The 9,547-nt window shown below is 36.9% G+C and overlaps 1 pseudogene; it reads left to right on the top strand.

Moving 5' to 3' along the window:
- Positions 1-6,445: 6,445 nt before the first annotated feature.
- Positions 6,446-8,626, top strand: LOC112315889 (nascent polypeptide-associated complex subunit alpha pseudogene; annotated as a pseudogene).
- Positions 8,627-9,547: the final 921 nt, after the last annotated feature.

The raw sequence follows: 9,547 nt of genomic DNA, 5'->3' as shown, positions 1-9,547 counted from the left end.
TTAATCTGGCAAATCTAAGTTATCTCTGCTACCCTGTGGGCTGCAAACCATGAGGGGATTATACAAGATTTAGAGAATAAAAACAATTAAGTCTATTCAGGTGTAAATAAATGCTATTCTTATCTTTTAAGTTAAATATCACCTATGTGTATGTATCTTCATCTCAAATACGAATTATCTTTTTGGGAGATTAGTACCCCTTGTACACACTATATTTTCATATTTGTAATTCTAAGGCAATATTTATTAAAAGTGAAACTTCAATATAGCTTTCTAGAGGTGTAAATAAATAGTACTGACAGCTTTTAAAGTAGTTTATTATATTTAGTACAAGAAAATCCACAATATCACTGAAAGAACATGATCACATAAGCAATTCATTATAAGATGTTTTGAGTTTTTAAAGTATTATTTGAAAAATGCAAATACTTCCTCTATTGATGCAAGAAACATGATTTTTAAAAGCAGTCCTCCCAGCTCGCTTGTTACTTAAAAGGTTTTTGTTTTCTTTTTATATGTGGACACTAGGGGGTTTGGTGGGAAGTGAACAGTGTCTGTAATATATTTGTACCTTTGAAGACCCAGGAAGTAAAACAGATTATCATATAAAAGCAAAGGGCTTAGAAAAAAATACAATATTATTAAGCAAGTCTTATTTATGAAAAAGAATACCAACTTGAAATTTGTAGATTTGGGTTATGAAATATGCTCTTCTGGAAATGCTGTGTGGCCAAGAGCAGGCCATACACTCTCTTGGCTCCATGTTCTCTACTCTAAAACATACTTGAATTACATAAGAGTTTTTGATCATCAAGTGGCTTCAGCCTAAAATATTAAGAATCTCGGAAAAAAAACCATTTTCTCCTTTCTAATTAGAAAATTGCCTAAGAACCCTGAAACACCAATCCAAAAGAACCTGTGCACCCCAATGTTCATAGCAGCGCAATTTACAATAGCCAAGTACTGGAAGCAACCTAAGTGCCCATCAGCAAATGAGTGGATCCAAAAACTATGGTACATTTACACAATGGAATTCTATGCAGCAGAGAGAAAGAAGAAGCTTATACCCTTTGCAACAGCATGGATGGAACTGGAGAGCATTATGTTAAGTGAAATAAGGCAGACGGTGAGGGACAAATACCATATGATCTCACCTTTAACTGGAACATAATAAATAGAAGAAAAAAGCAAACAAAATATAACCAGAGACACTGAAGTTAAGAACAATCTAACAATGGTCAGGGAGGAGTGGGGAGGGGACAGTGAGAACAGGGGATTACAGGAACTACTATAAAGGGCACATGGACAAAATCAAGGGGGAGGGTGGAGGTGGGGGAGGGAGGTGGGTTCAGCTGGGGTGGGGTGGAGGGATGGGGAGAAAAGGCACACAACTGTAATGGAATAACAATACAAAATTAAAATTAAAAAAAAATCTACAGTAAATGAAAAAAAAAAAGAAAATGGCAAGTAGCCTACCAAACCCTGTCTTTTAGATCCCACAGAGGCCCGAGATGGCAAGGTAACCCAATGATAGACACCCGGAGAGTTTCAGGCCCTCCAAAAGAGAGAGCTCCATATGAATGGATTCCGTTTGACGGGAGGGCGAGGGGATGCTGTAGCAACATTGACCTTAGAAAAAAAGTCAGCCAGATATTTCTTCAGCGAAATGGGTTTATTTGGGAACTGAAAATTGCAGTCTGGAACATACAACCATGGCAAATCTGCTAGAACAAAGGAGAGGAAACTGCTTTACAGCGTGGAAGAGGGAGTAGGGAGTACAGAGTTCGCACTGTGCTGTGTGAGTGCTCCCCCTTCTGGACTCCAACTTCACTTTACATGGGGTTTCTGTTCATTAATTTTTCTACAAATGTGCAAAAAAAAAAAAAAGCTAAATTCTCAGCAAGTTCTTAAAAAGGGAAGTGTGGATGGTGTGAGCATTGGAAGTCTGGATCCTTAAACACAATGGAAATTTGTACCATCTCCCATGTGGAAGATGGGTCAGATCATCAGACACAAGAGACCCCCTGTGTGTTGCAAGCATGGCAGTCCTTCCAAAGTTTGGGGGTAAAGCAGGAAAATTAATGGAAACTTGCCTATGGTCAGACCACTGCTATATTATATATACCAGCTGCATCTCAAGAAACACCTAAAATATATTCCCAACCTTGACCACCCTGGACTGCGTAGAAGATTGAGGGTGTTTGCTTCTGGAAGAGGAACAGATCAATTGCTTGCCTCCTGAAACTTTCACTGAGTATGAGTCAGGGATTATCCGCAATAGGAGAATAGGCAAGAATGCTGAGAGAGGCTACTCTGGAGGTAAATGGACACAGAACCTGCTTACTATCAGGTCCTCCTGACTAGAGCAGGAGATTGACCCGACCCAAATCTCAGTTATTTAAGACTTCACAGCTGTGCATCAGGTACCAGGCAAGGCATGACACACAGTGGGGAAGGTTTATCAGCACTGAGGGTTTCCTTCAGTGGCACAGATAAGCAGAGACTCTTGAAATCTGAGGATAAAGCGGGACTGTGAGAAACTCTTATCCCAAGAGCTGGCTGATCACAGCAAGACACAGTCCCTCTCAAATACTGCCGGTCATTTCCCCTCATTTGCCTCACTTCTCTCACTTACTGCTTATTCCTGTCTATAAAGGAAAAGCCTTCTTCTGTTTGATTATGAGAGGCTAAGCACATTTCTGAAATTAGAGTGTTTTCCCTATTTCAACATTTTTTTTCTCTGAGGAAAGTTTGTCTTTATGTAAATCCAAATTTGTTTTTAAGACTATTCTCCTAAATATTGTGTCATAGGAATTGAAGATAAGCCACAGTCTGGGAAATTTTTTGGCAAAACAAATATCTGATAAAGAACTTGAATCCACAAAATTTACAGAATGCTGCAATAATAAAAATAGGAATCATCCAATAAAATGAGTAAGAGTTTTGAACACACACCTTACAAAATTGATCAATGGCAAATAGCACATAAAATATTATCAGCATTATTAGACAACAGGAAATGCAAATTTAAATCAAACAAGATACCAATATATATGCACCAGAATAGCTAAGATGAAATAGAAGAACACAGTAAATATTGGAGAAAATCTGCAACAACTTGACCACTTATACGTTAACAGTGGGATTTTGAAAATGGACTGTTATTTTTCTATTGCTGCTGTAACAAATTACTACACTACACAGCTGATGGCTTAAAGTAACACAAATGTATTATCTTATGGTTTTGCAGGTCAGATGCCTGATGTTGTTAGAAAGACTGTCTTACCGTTTGGAGGACCAAGGTGAGAATCCATTTCATTTGTTATTTAGGTTGTTGGAAGAACTTAATTCCTTGTGGTTTATGACTGAGGTCACCATTTCTTTGCTGGCTGTCAGCTGAGGGCTACTCTCAGCTTCTAGAAGCTGCCGGCATTCCTTGCCTTTTGGCCTCCTTTCTCTACAGTGAGTTCAGCAACACTAGGGGGTGTTCCTCTCATGTTTGTAATCCCTGCTGCCTCTCCTTCTCTTGTCACCTTTCTGACCCGATCTCTGCTTCCTCTTCTATTTTTAGGAATTCAAATGATTATGTTGGGACCACCTGGAAAAATACTGAATGACCTCCCTATCTTAAGATGCTTAACTTAATCACATTGGCAAAGTCACATTTGCCATGTAAGTTACTTATTCACAAATTTCCAGCATTATGTTTTCTAGGCTCTAGATATCTTAATGTGGGCTTTTTTCCCTGCCTACCATGAAAGGTCCAATCACTTTAGAAAACTCATTGTCACTTTCTTAAAAAGTTAAATATATGTTTTTCTTGTTATCTAGAAATTCTGCCTCTAAATATATAACCAGAGAAAGAGAAACACCTATCCACAAGAAGCCGTACACAAAGTGTTCACAGAAGATAATTCATACTAGTGCTACAGCTGAAAGGTGTTCTTCAAGATAAGAATAAAGAAAAAATAATAGGTGGATATACATTCATTAGAAGGTATAGACTTCTAATAAATAACAAGCATTGTGAGCCTTCAAAATATTACACTGAGTGAAATAGGACACAAATATATACACACTACATTTTCCCATTAACATGAATTTAAACAATAAGTAGGATTAGTCTATGGTGCAGGAAATCATAGTTTTTCTAAGAGGAGGATTATGTAGGAAGAGGCATAAAAATGTTATATGTTTTCATATTATTCATCAAAACTAAATTGGTCTGTTCTCATTTGATATATTAAAAGTAATTATACAAATAAAATCTGAGTTTTCAGCATATCTATAATAAATATACCTTAAAATAAGATTTTTCAACTCTGTGATGCTGATTCTATAGACAATAAATTTTCTTTCACTTGCCCATTTTAAAAGTAAAATGGATATTTTAAAAATAAAATATATTCAGTATCTAAATTTTCTTTTTTTTAATTTTAATTTTTTATTGTTATTCAATTACAGTTGTGTGCCTTTTCTCCCCATTCCTCCACCCCACCCCAGCTGAATCCCCCTCCCTCCCCCACCTCCACCCTCCCCCTTGATTTTGTCCATGTGTCCTTTATAGTAGTTCCTGTAATCCCCTCTCCCCACTGTCCCCTCTCCACTCCCCTCTGGTTATTGTTAGATTGTTCTTAACTTCAATGTCTCTGGTTATATTTTGTTTCCTTTTTTCTTCTATTCATTATGTTCCAGTTAAAGGTGAGATCATATGGTATTTGTCCCTCACCGCCTGGCTTATTTCACTTAGCATAATGCTTTCCAGTTCCATCCATGCTGTTGCAAAGGGTATAAGCTTCTTCTTTCTCTCTGCTGCATAGAATTCCATTGTGTAAATGTACCATAGTTCTTTGGATCCACTCATTTGCTGATGGGCACTTAGGTTGCTTCCAGCACTTGGCTATTGTAAATTGTGCTGCTATGAACATTGGGGTGCACAGGTTCTTTTGGACTGGTGTTTCAGGGTTCTTATTGGAAATTACCTTTTTGAAGCATGTTGACCAACAAAACTAATTTTATGTCCAAACAACATAATCAATAACTTTTCTTCTTTACTTCTGTCCTTTTAGTGGCCAGGGTGATAATTAGTGAATGTTTTGGGGACAAAAATACTTATTTCAATGTGGGAGATTTAGTATCAAGAAAATCTCCCACAGTTCAGATCAAGAAATTAAATTTCATGCTACAGATGATAATTGACCAACAGCTTTCAATATTGCTAGCCAATCTCAACACTGATGCGAATAAGTGAGTGAGTTGTTTTCGATTTTAATGTTTTTTCTTGTAATCCTGTGCTAAAGCTGTTGAAAACAACAGAGCAGACTGGTGACCAATTGGGGGACAAAGGGAAGTTTGGAGGAGGGCTATAGCTTTATTTTGAAAAAAATTTCCATAGTGGAATATGACTTTGTGAAAGACAATTCATAGGTTGTAAACCTTCTCCCATGAATAACACATTTGGAGCTGGCAAGAAGAGATTGATGCTTTTCTGGGGCATAATGATTCTGGGAAGCAATTTCCTCAAACAAAGCTGATTAATTACATGAAAGACCTCCTATTCACTATAATCAAGTGTAGTAAGTACTTGGCCCATTAACTGGAAAAATGAATAAATGAGAACTAATATGATACATTTTAACTCAAAATATATAAATGCACATTTATTCATACATCTTTTTCTTTAAGGCCAAGACTTTTCATTGAACATGAATCACACATTGGAGTTTGATCTATTTTTCTTCTGTAGATCTTGTATAGGTTCATTTTAATTCTTTAAAATGATACTACAGTATAAAATAAATCTAAATGTAAATTTTCCCAAGATTTAAAAGTAAATATTCTCAACATATTACCCAGCATTTTTACATGTTTACTTAATCTCCAAATAATCTATTGAGTCTCTCCAAATAATCTATTTTCTATGGAAACAATACTTCTACTTCTGTACTTACTTTTAATGTTCTGCTTACTTCACAGTGAGTGCAAATAGCAGGAGCAGGGTTGGGAACTAATACAACTTATTCTCGCCTAAAACTGCCTATGTGGCTTACCTGTGGGAGAGTCTGAAGGTGCTCTGGCGAGGGAGCAGTCAGTTATACACATTCACTGGTAATTTGGGCATCTGTTAACATGTTTAGTGGAGAGAATGGTTACTTTGATGGGTTCCTTAAAAGGCTGAGTAACAGGACTTCCTTTGAAGTAATAATTGACACAAAAACACATGGGGGCAAAATGCTCTGTCATTTTCTGTAAACCTGCTTTTTTCCTGACTCATTATAATTAACGGTGCCCCTACCTTTCAGGAAACCCATCAAATATAAACATGACTTCCACAGTGTCTCATTTCTGATGACCATTCACGATGACCTGCTAATTACATACATTTGTAGCCCAGCTAGTTTCAGACTAGTAGTCTTCCTGCAAAATGACACATGCACGTCCATACATGACCATGCACACAATGCACAGTTCACACATCGCTGCCGTTCAGTATCACAGGTGAAGAGTACCTCACAAGTCAAACCACAGTGGAGTTAGGGTAAATCGCTCCGTTCATCGTGTAATCCATGGCCAGTTAAGAAAACTCTCTCACACACACGTGGATACGCACACACTTAGTACTTCCTGTAGTTAGCAGACTGTGTCGGGCTTTCATTGGGGAGCACACTAACGACAGCTTCTGCTGCAGATTCTATCTCCATTGTCACTGCACTGCCAGTACTGAACACAGAGTCCTTGTCAGGAGAGGACCTTAGACACATAAGTAGCAAAGCTGCTTTCTTTACACCATTAGGCGGATACCCCACTCTAATATTTGCCTCACCCGACACATCCTCTCATCTATTCCTCCACACCCCCATATGAGTAAAAACTGGTCCCTGATATTCACACTCATCCATTTTTTTGAAGAAAAATCCAAACTCTTACCCATAAGCTCACTTGAAATAGGACAGCATTCCAGCAGTTGGGCTGTTCTCTATGTTTGTCCCTGTAGGGCTGAACAGATGGTGCACCCTTCCCCACAGAAAATGCTCAGAAAGGGAACACCCTTAGGCTACAATGTGAGAGGAAGCTGTTGCCTTTTATGAAAAGCAGTTATATTTGAATTAGTATTAGATTGGGGAATATAGTAGCAGGAAGGGGTTAGCTAGAGAAAAGTTGCCATAATAGCAAATGCTTGGAGGAAGAGCAGAGATGAAGAATTAGTAGCAGCTGGTAATAGGAGGAAATAATGACATTAAAATTCATGACCAGGCATAAGTCATGATAACCTTTAACATTCCCTGTATCTCTCTCCCATTAAAATGCTAGTGAACAACTCTAACAGTGAAGGTAGAGGAAGGACATTTTAAAACAACACTGAAGACTATTAACTCCTCATCAGATGTAGGGTTTGCAAATATTTTCTCCCATTCTGTAGGTTTCCTTTTTATTTTGTAGATTAAACTACAACTCAATAGAAAAAAAATAACCTAAATAACCATATCAAAAATGGTCACAGGACTTGACTAGATAATTCTCCATTTCTCCAAGGAAGACATATATATATATATATATATATATATATATATATATATATATATATATATATATAATTCAGCCTTAAAATGCCTTTGTAACAACATGGATAAACTTGAAAAACCTAATGCTAAATGAGATGAATCAGTCCTAGGACAAATATGCGTGAGTCCACCCAGATGAGATATCTAAAATAATCAAATTCATAAAATTAGAGGTAGAATGGTATTTTCCAGGGACTGGTGGGTGGGGGAAAAGGGAAGTTGTTACTCAGTGTGTATAAAGTTTCCGTTATGCTAAATGAGTACATTCTATAGAAAGGGCTATACAGCACTATCCCTTTAACAATACAGTATAGTGTACTTCAGAATTTGTCGAGAGGTAGATACCATGTTGTCTTCTTACCACTGATACATAAATAAGTAGTCTTTCTGCCACCATCTTGGTTCTGCAATCCCGCACAAACTGCCCAGTGAAGCCACAGAAGCTGCCCCTGCTGCAGAAGAGGCGTTGCCACAGCCCCTGGCTGAGACAGAGCCTGAAACAGAATCTGACAGTGGTGATCAGTGTCACAGCTCAGAGAAGAAGATCCCACACAGGCAACCACACAACAAGCCCAGCTGGTGGCAGCAGCTGAGGTCAATGAAGAACCCTCAGTGAAGCAAAACAAGTCGGAGTGAAAAGAAGGCATGGAAGGCTATGGCCAAACTCGGTCTTTGACAGGTTATGGGGGTTACTAGAGTCACTATCTGGAAATCTAAGAATACTCTCTTAATCATCACAAAACCAAGTGTCTACAAGAGCCCAGCTTCAGATACCTACATAATTTTTGGGGAAGCCAAGATCAAGGATACATCTCAGCAAGCACGGCTAGAAGCTGCTGAGAAATTCAAGGTTTCAGGTGAAGCTGTCTCAGATACTCAAGAAAACTCACGGACTCCAACTGTGTATGAGGAGAGTGAAGAGGAAGGGGCTGATGCAACGGTGTGGATGTTAGGACACAGAATTGGTCATGTCACAAGCAAATGTGTTGACAGCAAGGGCAGCCCAAGCCCTGAAGAACAGCACTAATGATGTTGTAAATGCTGTTATGGAATTTACAATGTAACCATCTAAAAATGAGGACCTTCTTTAGGTATTTCAAAAGAGTAACTGTAGCTTGGTTTAAATTTTGTGCTGTTTCTATCATTAATAAAGTTATGGCTTCTTATGGGCTGAACATATAAATAAATAAATGTAGTATATGAAAAATGATAATGGAACAGTTTATATAGTCAGTCTTGGAAGAAAAATATGGTTTCTCAAAAATTCTACATAGAACTAAAATTCCTTCATATATGACAAAAAAGATACTTTGAAATATGTAAAGTTTAAAAAAGTGTGTCACTAATATACAGTTCTAGGGAAAAATCACTTTAAATGTACATGTAAACCTAATAAAATAATGGAAATTAATAAATAAAACATGCTAATATCTCTGTATAAAAGAGTATCATTTAGGAAGGTATTAACAATAAGGCACTAAATAAAAATCAGTACTGTAACTAATTTTCATGAAGTTGAATATAAGTGTAGTAAATAGCATAAAATAAAATGTTAATGTTGATAAGGAATCTCATTCCATAACCAAGAACTAAGTGTGCAAAATCACATTTGTTGTACTTGGAACAAGAAAGTAAAAAAAAAAGTATTATTAACCTTGATTTTATTTTAGAAAATAAGTCAAACATTATTTTGAAAAATATAAGAATCCACTAGTAGATTTAAAAAGAATAGTTATCTTTCACATAATTATAGAAGTTAAGAAGCAAGCATATAGATTCTACATGGCAAATGACAAGAAGCAAAGGCCACAAAAAAGAAATATAAAGAACAAAACTGAGAACATAAAACAAAGTGACAGAATTAAGGCTACACATAACAGCAGTAACAGTAAAGGAAATTGCTTTAAACTATCCTGTTTTTAGGAAGGAAGTATTCTCAGGAAGACTAAATCAAATTTTAAAACACCTAAAGAAAATGACATAAA

Source organism: Desmodus rotundus, chromosome 5 (assembly GCF_022682495.2).
Source record: "Desmodus rotundus isolate HL8 chromosome 5, HLdesRot8A.1, whole genome shotgun sequence".
Taxonomy (NCBI): Eukaryota; Metazoa; Chordata; class Mammalia; order Chiroptera; family Phyllostomidae; genus Desmodus; species Desmodus rotundus.
Note: the sequence above shows the minus strand (reverse complement) of the source record. Positions and strands in the feature narration are given on the sequence as shown.